This window comes from Rutidosis leptorrhynchoides, chromosome 7, assembly GCF_046630445.1.
Source record: "Rutidosis leptorrhynchoides isolate AG116_Rl617_1_P2 chromosome 7, CSIRO_AGI_Rlap_v1, whole genome shotgun sequence".
In the NCBI taxonomy this organism is placed as follows: Eukaryota; Viridiplantae; Streptophyta; class Magnoliopsida; order Asterales; family Asteraceae; genus Rutidosis; species Rutidosis leptorrhynchoides.
In genome coordinates, this window is record NC_092339.1 from 149,227,519 (window position 1) to 149,240,458 (window position 12,940).

The following is a 12,940-nucleotide window of genomic DNA, read 5'->3' on the forward strand; positions in this document are numbered from 1 at the left end:
AAATCAACACGTCAAACATCATGATTACGGAAGTTTAAATAAGCATAATTCTTTTATTTCATATTTAATTTCCTTTATTTTATATTTAATTGCACTTCTAATTATCGCATTTTTATTGTTATTGTATTTAATTGCACTTTTAATTATCGTACTTTTTAATCGCAAGTTTATTTTATCGCACTTTTATTATTCGCAATTTCATTATCGTTATTTACTTTACGCTTTAAATTAAGTCTTGTATTTATTTATTATTTTACATTTGGTTTTAACTGCGACTAAAGTTTTAAAATCGACAAACCGGTCATTAAACGGTAAAAAAAACCCCCCTTTATAATAATAATATTACTTATATATATTTGTATTTTTATAAAAGTAAACTAATATAGCGTTAAGCTTTGTTTAAAGATTTTCCCTGTGGAACGAACCGGACTTACTAAAAACTACACTACTGTACGATTAGGTACACTGCCTATAAGTGTTGTAGCAAGGGTTAAGTATATCCATTCTCTAAATAAATAAATATCTTGTGTAAAATTGTATCGTATTTAATAGTATTTCCTTGTAAAATTTAATAGTATTTTATACCACTCTGCTAAAACATCAAGTATTTTTGGCGCCGCTGCCGGGGAACTCTTAAACGCTGAAAGCGCAACGCTAAATATTTAGAAAAAAAAAGATTTTTAGTTTACTTTTATTAAAATTCGTTTTTATAAAAATACGTTTTAAATATTCGAAAATATAAAAAGAAAAACAAAAATATAAGTATTTTTAAGATTTTGTTAAATATTTAAGTTTTATAAAGTTTCTTTATTTTTATATAAGTTTTATTTAAGTATTTTTTTTTATTTAAAACATAAAAAAAACCGAAAAAAAATAAAATTTTTATATATATATAAATCTATTTTTAAGATATTTATAAAATTATAAAGTAGTTCTATTTTTATTCTAATTTTTAAAATATGAGTTTTTATTATATAAATATTTTAAATTTTAAAACAGAAAATATAAAACAGAAAATATAAAATAAAAAATAAAAAAGAAAAACGCGTCGAATTTCAAAACTGTACCTGAGTTGAATTTTGAAACCCCGCGACTCGCGGAGTTTGAAGCATCGAATACCGCGACTCGCGGAGCAGACCTGACACGGGTACACAGGAACCCTAATTCGCATTAATTACGGGTTTTATTAATTTTAATTAATTTTAAACCCTAATTAGTTTATTTATATTATATTGTTTAGTTTAGTTTTTATTTATTTGTTTTATTTAGTTAAATTAGTTTAAATAAAATATAAAATTAATAGTTTTAATAAATAAATAATATAAAAATAATATTTTTATAAAAATTTGTAACTTTTTACAACTTTTTGTATATTTTTATATTTTGTCCCTTTTTAATTGTTTTAGCGTAATATTTGTATTTTTCGCTCATATTTAGTTTTAAACTTAGTTTTTGCCATAGTTATTTTTATTTCTAGATTTTTAGGCTTTGCCGTAAAATCACTTAAGTGCTTTTTCTTTAGACTAAGATTTAAGTGCTTTAGAATTTTGCGACGCCTTTTTAAGTTTTAGTTTCTTTTTAAGTTATTTTCATTTGGGATTTAGTTTTTCCTGTAAGCTTTAATATTTTTTAGACGACTTTTACCTATGTATCAATTATCATTCCAATTAGTAATCTCAATTTGCGATTATAATTTTAAGTTAGTTGTAGTAATAAGGTTAGGTTAGTCAAGTAATTTTAAGTGTTATAAGTTTCTTTTATTTTTCCGTCACCTTTTATTTTTCAACCATTTTTCTTTTTCGACCTTTTTCGACACGCTCTTTTTCTTTCTTATTTCTCGCTATTCTAGTTTTTAGGACATAGATTTTTATTCTACTTCTTATCTAAATTTCTTAAAATTACGAAAATTTATTTTAAGTGGTTAAATTGATAGACATCAAAATTTTCTGGTTCGTAGTAATAGTTGGATTTGTACGTGGACCGGGTTATTGGAGCCAAACAGTCCTCAATTATATTGACACCAAACGAATCCTGCCCCTCTGCTGCATCTTTTGGCTATTCAAAACGTGGGCAAAATCAGAAAAGTCTATTAATTGGATAACTTATATAATTTTTCTTTCTTTTTACAAAAAAAAAACTAATAGGATATTCAGTGAATGCACCGAGCAAGACGTTCATCACCTTTTGTACGTTCACCACCTGTAACTAGATCAAGACATTTAGCAAATATTACCGCCGTTGATTTTTCTTTAGAATCGTCATCCAGTCGACCAAGTACTCCAGTTCAAATTTCCGATAATCCATTTTTTGAACCCGACCTTACAATTGAGAATCCGGAGAATATTCAGGGACGATTCATAGATCCTGAACCACTAAATTTTCCTCCGGAACCACCAATCATTCAAACAGAGATTGTTGAGGAACGAACCATTAAATCAGAATCCTCTAGTGATTCCGATTCAACAAATTCAATTATGGAAGTAACAGAACCATTAAGTATGGAAGACCGAATGAGAGCTAAACGCACTGGCCAAGGTCATGCAATTACTCATCCAGACATTAATGCGCCAGATTATGAAATCAAAGGACAAATTCTACACATGGTGACTAATCAATGCCAATTTAGTGGTGCGCCGAAGGAAGATCCAAATGAACATCTTCGTACCTTTAACAGGATCTGCACACTATTTAAAATCCGAGAAGTAGAGGATGAACAGATATATCTCATGTTATTTCCCTGGACTTTAAAGGGAGAAGCCAAAGATTGGTTGGAATCGTTACCTGAAGGGGCGATTGATACATGGGACGTTTTAGTTGAAAAATTTCTTAAACAATTCTTTCCTGCATCTAAAGCCGTAAGACTTCAAGGAGAAATTGTTACGTTTACACAGAAGCCAAGTGAAACTCTATATGAGGCGTGGACTAGATTTGGAAAGTTATTAAGAGGATATCCGCAACATGGTTTAGACACCTGTCAAATAGTACAAATATTCTACCAAGGATGCGACATCACTACAAGGAAAGACATAGATATAGCAGCTGGTGGTTCTATTATGAAGAAAACCGAAACTGATGCTTACAAAATTATTGATAACACTGCTTCCCACTCACATGAGTGGCACCAAGAAAAAGATATCGTTAGATCATCTAAAGCAGCTAGAGCCGATTCTAGCCATGACTTAGATTCCATTTCCGCAAAGATAGATGCTGTCGAGAGACGAATGGAAAAGATGACTAAAGATATTCACTCAATATGAATTAGTTGTGAGCAGTGTGGAGGACCACATTTGACAAAAGATTGTCTCAGTATTGAATTAACAATGGAACAAAGAGAGAATATTTCATACATAAACCAAAGGCCTGGAAATAATTATCAGAATAATTATCAACCGCCAAGACCAATTTACAATCAAAACCAGAATTATAACCGAAATATTCCATACAACAACCAACAAGGTCCTAGAAATCAACAAGTATCCAATAATACTTACAACCAGCAAAGACCTAATTTTCAAAACAAACCACCACAACAAACCGATGATAAAAAGCCGAATTTAGAAGATATGATGACGAAGCTAGTTGAAACTCAAACGCAGTTTTTCACATCTCAGAAACAAACTAATGAACAAAATGCTCAAGCATTTAGAAATCAACAAGCTTTTATTCAAAATCTGGAAGAAGAAGTAAGTAACCTAGCAAGGTTAATAGGTGAAAGAAAATCGGGAAGTCTACCTAGTGATACAAATGCTAACCCCCGGAATGAAACAGCTAAAGCTATTACTACAAGAAGTGGTACAACACTTAAACCACCTGAAATACCTATAACTTCTGATGAAGCTATTCCTACTCCACAAGAACCACAACCTAATCAAGATAAGGAAAAAGAACCGGTAGTTGAAAAGGTTAATGAAGATAACACAGTTAAGGCTAAACCTTATGTTAAACCATACCAACCACCACTTCCTTACCCGAGTAAAATGAAGAAAGAGAAACTTGAAGCCGAGCAATCTAAATTCTTGGATATGTTTAAACAGATAAATGTAAATCTTCCTTTCATTGATGTGATTTCAGGAATGCCTAGATATGCTAAATTCTTGAAAGATCTAATCTCAAATAGAAAGAAAATGGAAGAACTCTCGGCTGTTACCATGAATGCTAATTGTTCAGCAGTGCTGTTAAATAAGATACCAGAAAAACTATCTGATCCAGGAAGTTTCACAATTCCATGTTTTCTGGGTAGTCTTAGTTCAATAGAAGCATTGGCAGACTTAGGTGCTAGTATAAATCTAATGCCATATTCACTATACGCTAAACTAGACCTTGGAGAATTGAAACCAACCAGAATAAGCATACAACTAGCCGATATATCAATAAAATATCCTAGAGGGATAATGGAGAACATGCTAGTTAAAGTTGGTACTTTAGTATTTTCAGTAGATTTTGTTGTTCTGGACATGGAAAAAGATTCTCAAGTTCCTCTCATATTAGGAAGACCATTCTTAAACACGGCTAAAGCAATGATAGACGTGTTCGGTAAGAAATTGACCCTAAGTATAGAGGATGAGAGTGTTACCTTTTCAGTTGATAGAGCAATGCAACAACCACAATCTGCAGATGATACATGTTATTATATTCAAACTATAGATGCACATGCAGAATTATTAGAAGAATTTCCAGAATTACAAGGAACAGGAGAATGTTCTTTAGGAGAAGGAACAGAACAAATTGATGAAGCTGAAATGTTAGCTACACTTATAGCTAATGGATATGAACCAATAACAGAAGAAATTTAAATGCTAAAAGAAGAAGACAGATATCGATACAAATCATCGATAGAAGAACCTCCGAAATTAGAGTTAAAGCCACTTCCAAACCATTTGGAATACGCTTATTTACACGGTGAATCTGAATTACCTGTAATAATATCGTCTTCTCTTACTGAAAATGAGAAATCACAACTCATTTCTGTGTTGAAAGCTCATAAACCAGCCATTGCATGGAAGATTCATGATATTAAAGGAATAAGTCCTTCGTATTGCACACATAAAATCCTTATGGAAGAAGGTTATAAAACGTATGTGCAACGCCAACGAAGACTAAATCCTAATATGCAAGATGTAGTTAAATAAGAAATTATTAAACTGCTAGATGCAGTTCTAATTTATCCAATTTCTGATAGTCCATGGGTAAGCCCAGTTCAATGCGTGCCTAAGAAGGGTGGCATGCCTGTCATTACAAATGAGAAAAATGAGCTTATTCCTACTAGGACTGTAACAGGATGGCGTGTGTGTACTGATTATAGAAAATTAAATGACGCCACCAGAAAAGATCACTTTCCCTTACCTTTCATTGATCAAATGTTGGAAAGATTAGCCGGAAATAGTTACTATTGTTTTCTAGATGGATTTTCCGGATATTTTCAAATTCCAATAGCACCAGAGGACCAAGAGAAAACCACATTCACGTGCCCTTATGGTACTTTTGCTTACAAACGCATGCCATTTGGACTTTGCAACGCCCCTGCAACCTTTCAAAGGTGTATGATGGCGATTTTTCACGACATGATAGAAGAATGCATGGAAGTTTTCATGGATGACTTTTCAGTCTTCGGTGATACATTTGAATCATGTCTAGCTAATCTGGAACGAATGCTCATTAGATGCGAACAGTCAAATCTAGTACTTAATTGGGAAAAATGTCATTTCATGGTTAAAGAAGGCATTGTTCTTGGACATAAAATTTCAAAAGAAGGAATTGAAGTGGATAGAGCTAAAGTAGATGTAATTGCTAAACTTCCACATCCCACCAATGTTAGAGGAGTTAGGAGTTTTCTAGGGCATGCCGATTTTTACCGACGTTTCATAAAAGATTTTTCTAAAATTGCCACTCCTATGAATAAACTCCTAGAAAAGGATGCCCCATTCATCTTTTCAGATGAGTGTATCAAATCTTTTAATATTCTTAAAGAGAAACTCACTAATGCGCCGATCATGATAACACCAAATTGGAATCTACCATTTGAACTAATGTGCGATGCAAGTGATTTTGCAATGGGAGCCGTTTTAGGACAAAGGATTGAAAAACGATTTCAACCTATATATTATGCTAGTAAGACGTTACAAGGAGCACAAACAAACTATACAACTACTGAAAAAGAACTCCTTGCTATTGTCTTTGCTTTTGACAAATTTCGATCATATCTCGTTCTAGCAAAAACGGTGGTCTATACCGATCATTCTGCTCTTAGATACCTATTTTCGAAACAAGATGCTAAACCAAGATTAATCCGTTGGATCTTACTCTTACAAGAGTTTGATATTGAAATCCGAGATAAAAGAGGAGCATAAAATCTCGCCGCTGATCATCTTTCTCGTCTCAAAAATCCCGAATTAGAAGTTCTAAATGAATCGGCCATACAAGACAACTTTCCTGATGAATATCTATTGAAGATAGATTATAATGAAATTCCATGGTTTGCAGACTATGCAAACTACTTAGTTTGTGGATTCCTTGAAAAAGGATTATCGTACCAAAAACGAAAGAAATTCTTCAGTGATATAAAACACTATTTTTGGGAAGATCCACATTTGTTTAAAAGTTGTCCAGATGGAATAATACGTCGATGTGTATTTGGAGATTAAGCTAGTAAAATTTTAAACCATTGTCACACAGGACCAACAGGAGGGCATTATGGGCCTCAACTAACAGCAAGAAAAGTTTATGATGCTGGATTCTATTGGCCTACAATTTACAAAGACGCACACCTTCTTTGCAAAACCTGTGATGCTTGTCAAAGGGCCGGAAAAATAAGTCAACGTGATGAAATGCCACAGAATGTCATACAAGTATGTGAAGTATTTGACATTTGGGGTATTGACTTTATGGGTCCATTTCCAAAATCTCACAATAATCTATATATTCTCGTTGCCATTGATTATGTATCTAAATGGGCAGAAGCACAAGCTCTCCCAACTAACGATGCACGAGTTGTAGTCAACTTTTTAAAACGTCTTTTTGCAAGGTTTGGAACACCGAAAGCTTTAATAAGTGATCGGGGTACTCATTTCTGTAATAATCAACTTTAGAAAGTTCTTAAAAGATATGGAGTAACTCATAAAATTTCCACCGCATATCATCCACAAACAAGTGGACAAGTTGAAAATACCAACCGAGCTTTAAAACGTATTCTAGAGAAAACCGTAGGATCAAATCCGAAGGAATGGTCTATTAAATTGGATGATGCACTCTGGGCTTTTAGAACAGCCTACAAAACTCCAATTGGAACCACACCTTTTAGACTTGTTTATGAAAAAGCATGTCATCTTCCAGTAGAAATTGAATACAAAGCATTTTGGGCTTTGAAGACATGTAATCTTGATTTACATGAAGCTGGACGTCTACGATTAGAACAATTAAACGAATTAGAAGAATTAAGACATGAAGCATACGAAAATTCGTTAATCTATAAAGAAAGAACGAAGAAATGGCATGATAAAAGAATCAGAAGTTCAAAAGAATTTAAAGAAGGAGACAGAGTTCTTCTTTTCAATTCACGATTCAAGCTATTTCCTGGAAAATTGAAATCAAGATGGTCTGGACCATTCATAGTCAAAAGAGTTTTCCCATACGGAACGATAGAATTAATAAATTCAAATGGGATTGAATTTAAAGTTAATGGTCACAGAGTTAAACATTACATACATGGTCCGATGGAAGTTGACAATGAAGTTAATCATAATTTCACCACCCAAGAAAACCTTCAAAATGAAAACATAAATATGTTATCAACAACATATGAAAAATCAAAATTGGAATATAGGGAGGATTCAAATTTGAGTGATGAAGAAGAATTCCTATACAAACCTCCCATTCCAAGAAACGAAGAAAAATGTCAACAAGAAATTCAAATAGAAATGAAAGAACCAAGGAAAGAACACCCGAAAAAGGTTTACAAACCAACTCGACTTACTAAAGGAGGAGACCCGGGTGAATTTATCATTTCTTGCTTACTTAATGATGGTGCTGTATATAATGGACTCGCAGATTTAGGAGCAAGTGCAAATATTATGCCTCTTTCCTTATACAAAAGATTAGGCATGGGTAAATTAAAACCAACCAAAATAAGTGTTCAATCATTTGACCAAACCATTAAACACCCGGTTGGAATAGCAAATAATTTACTTGTTAACGTGGGAAGTTTGACCTTTGTTGCAAACTTCATAGTGATTAATATGGAGGAAAACCTTGATGTTCCTCTAATTCTAGGTTTCCCATTTTTAGCAACCAACGAGGCATTCATTGATGTAAGAGAAGGTAGAATGACACTTAGGGATGGTGATACATCGATCACCTTTGTGAACTGAAAGTTTAGATCTCCACAAACCAAAACTGTTAGACCAATAAAAACGCATAAGTGTGGGGAAGATGAAGAAAAACTTAATGATGATCCAATCACAAAGAATGCCGTTGATGATACGAAATTAGATGAACCCATTTTTAACAGTTCAACAAAGAAACTTTATAAACGGATTCATGATGCTAAGATTAAAGGAAACTTTAAGTTATATAACCGATTAATATCCAATTTATCGTCAAAAGAAAAGGCAATGTTAGTTGAATTTGTGAAAGTTACGGAGGAAATCAACAAATGGATTGAAGTAAAAGTCAAAGATATACAAGTTGTTGAAGATTCAATTGAAAATAATGTTAATCACAATTTCAACTAAGTATAGGGGGTTTATGTATTTCTATTAGAGTTAGATTGTCTGTTTTCGTGTAGTTCTCGAAAATGGAACCCGAATGGTCTTTCCCTAGCAGACCCTAAAGAACTAGTCTTCTCCCCCCATTCTGATTTTTTTTTTTTTTAGGTTTTTACAAAATGAAGACTGCCTGTGAACTAAACCATAGTCTAATGCGCTTTGATCACTAAACGTAACAATGACACACTACCGAGTGACATAGTATCAGTAATCAGAGAAAGATTGGACGGAGTTAGAAAAGAATCCAGATGCGAAGATAATAAGTTACAATTTGGTAAAGGAAAATCAAAATCTGCAGCGAAAAGAAGAGCACGACACCTAGAAAGATGTCACAAATGCGGAAAATGGTCACATGGAGGTAAATGTTCAAATAATCAAACCTATTCAAACACCGAATTTGTTACTTTATGCAGAGATGGACCGTTCATATGTTTAGAAGAAAAAACACTGAATGCTCGAGGTTACGCCTATGTAGCCATGGAAAACCAATTAAACCGACTATCTTATGAATGGGATAGATCATATAACTAAGAAATCTATTTCACAGGTATGTTTGTACAGTTTTTATTTTATTTTTTATTTTTATTTTTAACCTTTTGATAATAAATGCTAATTTGTTCGCTATAAAGTACTAAATTGGTATTGAATAAAATTAGGTTTGGCGACCGAAATTATTGATATCATTCAAAAATTTATTACATCACTGCGAAATTTAACGTTTATTCTTAAGGTATAAATATCTTTAATCAATCAACTCAAAATATTTCAAAAATTCGTCATGAGTTAAATTAGGTCTTGGAACCGAAATTACTTTACCGAAAAGAGGGGCGCATATTTTTGATAATATTTGATTGATTAAAGTGGGATAAAAAGCCAAAAAGATTTTTAATTTTATTTTTACCATGTTTTTAAAATTAATATATAAATCTTAAATTAATATTGTAAACTTTGTAAAAACAAAATATTTAAAATTGTAAATATTTGAAAAATTAATATAAGTTTGGTGTGAATTTATAATAGTAATTTTTAAATTAAGTTTGGTGTGAATTTTTAATTTTTAAAATATGAATTTTATTTTTATGCATTTTAAATTTTAAGTTTGGTGTGAATTTTTAATATTAATTTTGAATTTTATGTATTTTTATTTTAAGTTTGGTGTGAATTTAAAAACAAAAATTTACTTTATCTCATTAAGTTAAAAATATGATTTTTAAACTTCGTCGTAAGTTGAAGACTAGGTCTTTGAACTGAAATTGCTTTACCAGAGAGAGGGACGAGAACTTTTATTATCATTATTTTTAATCTTATTGATTTAAAGTATGCCAAAAACATTAAAAAAAAACCCAAAAATCTTAGCTTTTAAAACAATCGCTACAAAAAGACAAATTTTAAAATTTTGTCGAGGGACGGACTAGGACATCGATCCGAAACGACCTCGTCCTAAATAACAAGGGAAACAAAATTTTAAAATTAATTACTTAATTGTTTTAATTAGTATAAGATATAAAAAAAAAAAATACAAACTCCGCGACTCGCGGAGTTTGAAGGGTCAAACACCGCGACTCGCGGAGGGACCGAATTACAGAAAAAAAAATAAAACGCAAGAACAGCTCAGTTGCACACCACAAAAACGAAAATACTGCAAAAATAACCCGAAAAAGACCTCCCAAATTCACAATTTTTCACCGTTAATCATCAAATCTTTTACTAAAATCATGTTGAGAAGGATGCTATCAAGGAATTACTCAAGAAAAACGGTAAATTTCTACACCTAAACACCATTTAATTCGAAAATTAGTGTTCTTAAGCAATTTTATACCCAATTTGATTTTGATGCTTTTTAGTATAATTATGCTTAAATTGTTTATGTATTATGCTTGTATAACCTAGATTGATGCTATTTAACATGATTAGAAGCCTTAAACTTCAAATTTTGAGTAATCTAGGGTTTGTGTTCTTGAGCAAATTTGGGTCTTTTTGATATAAACAGGTTATGGCCGATTTTTGTCATGAATTGTTGCTAAATTAAGTAGTGTAACATGTTTAGGTAGTTAAATGATCCAAACTTTGAGCCTAAACATGATTTTGAGAATTAAAGTGGACTTTTTCAAGTCTAAAATTCATGAACTTGATTTTTGAGAGATAATGCCATTTGAAACTTGTTTAATTGCTAGTAATGATTATTTTGACATGTTATTTGAGTTGAATGCTTATGAACTTGGCGAACATTTTCGTATATGCTTATTTGAAAAAGTGTAGATTTGATAAAAATGTGAAAATGAGCTTAAGTTTGATATAAATTGATCATGTCATTGTAATTATTTTAATTGATGATTTTGCTGACACTAATGCATATTTGGATGCACAAAAATTGTGTTTGATGTGTTTTGCAGACTGAAAGGGGTGAATTTTCATCCCAAGCTCGCAATGCTCCTGCTGAGAATGCGGAACAACAGGAGGTGGATAACTACTACAAACAAGATATAACTCATCCAGTCATGACATTTTCTGATATGCACTTGGAAGATTTGCACCCGAACCTGAGATTTGACAGACTTTGGATAGATTATCCAAAATACCAAAGGGGTTTGCATACTCTTCATTCTAAAGTTGTTGAGGTACCTAGGGTCATAGAATGGGGACCATTAGAAGCTGTAGAATTGGCCGGGCCAATTAGGGAATTACTTGCACAGAGGTATGGTAATTCTACTTTTAACAACTGGGTACGTTTATTCACCATGCGTAGACATGTATATAAAGTATGGTGTGAAGAATTGTTGTGTAGTATAGAATTAAATGATCAGGTAGCTAGTTTAACCGATCGATCTTTTATTAGATTTTTTTAGGAGGTTCGATGCGCTACATGTCTTTACTAGACATGGCTCAGGCTTTACGTATATATACGCCTGAGGAGTTAGCATCTGCCGATTGTAGAGGGTTGTTATTGAACGGTAGGAAGATAGACGAAAATTTTGATACGCATGGTGTATGGAGTCAAATGACTAGCCATCACCGATTCAAAGGAGGAAATTACTCTTATTTGGATATAGATAGAGCTGAATTAAGAGTAATTCATAGGTTTTTAGCTAATTCAATTACACAAAGAGGTAAGAACAAGGAAAAGGTAAATGAACAGGATTTGTTTTACCACATGTGTATTCGAGACCCACAAAGCGCTGTAAGTATACCTTATTGTGTGGGTTATTATTTATCAGCTATGGTTAGGGGGATGAGACCGCATAGCATAATAGGAGGTGGTATATTTATTACTTTGATTGCTGAATATCTCGGTGTGGATATAAGTCGGGGGGGGATTATTAGTCGAAGAACCAGAACCCTGCGATACAATAGGTTTAAATGTATACCATGGTGCGAAAGTTTTGAAGAGGCGAAATAACGCCGCAGTACAATACCATGGTAGACATCCACAGGTTGAGAGAAACCAACAGCAAGGTAATGTAGGAGGGGGAAATGAAATGCAAGAAATGCAAAGGTTTATAGCTTCACAGGAGTACGAAAATGCTAGACATAGAGCATTTGAAGATTGGCAAGTTCATCAAAACCAAATCATAGCTTATTGTCAACATATAGGTAGAAACTATATTCCTACTACAAAGCCCATATTCCCTCCCTGGTCTATAGAGATTCAACCACCGTATCCTACGTATAACCCAGCCGAAGCATTTTATAGCACCTATGGTTATGCATGGAACCCCTACTGGTATCAGTATCATCCCTAGTCTACTTAGTTTTATTTATTTTGTAATTTGTAATGTTGATACGTTTAATACTTATTTAATATTGTAATAGTTTTTATAATTTTCTAACTTTTATTCTTAGATTTTAATAATTTTTGAATGTGGGGTAATATACCAAACTTTAAAAATATGTATATATGTTTGCAGTTTATCTTATGTACACAACAGGGTAAAACAACGCATTTTCAAAGACTGGCATTAAGTTCAGCAAAAGCAACTAATTTTGACGACAAGATGCAAAATATATGTGAAATAACAACAAGACGGAATGAACAAATGATGTGCACCATTTATCATTCAGCAAACAAACACAAATATGTTTGGAAACTTTGGTAAAATTTAATCATTTTCACACAAATCACCCTCAATAATTTAAATTGTTACTGATTTCTTGCAAATGAGGGCATTGCAAGATCTTAAGTG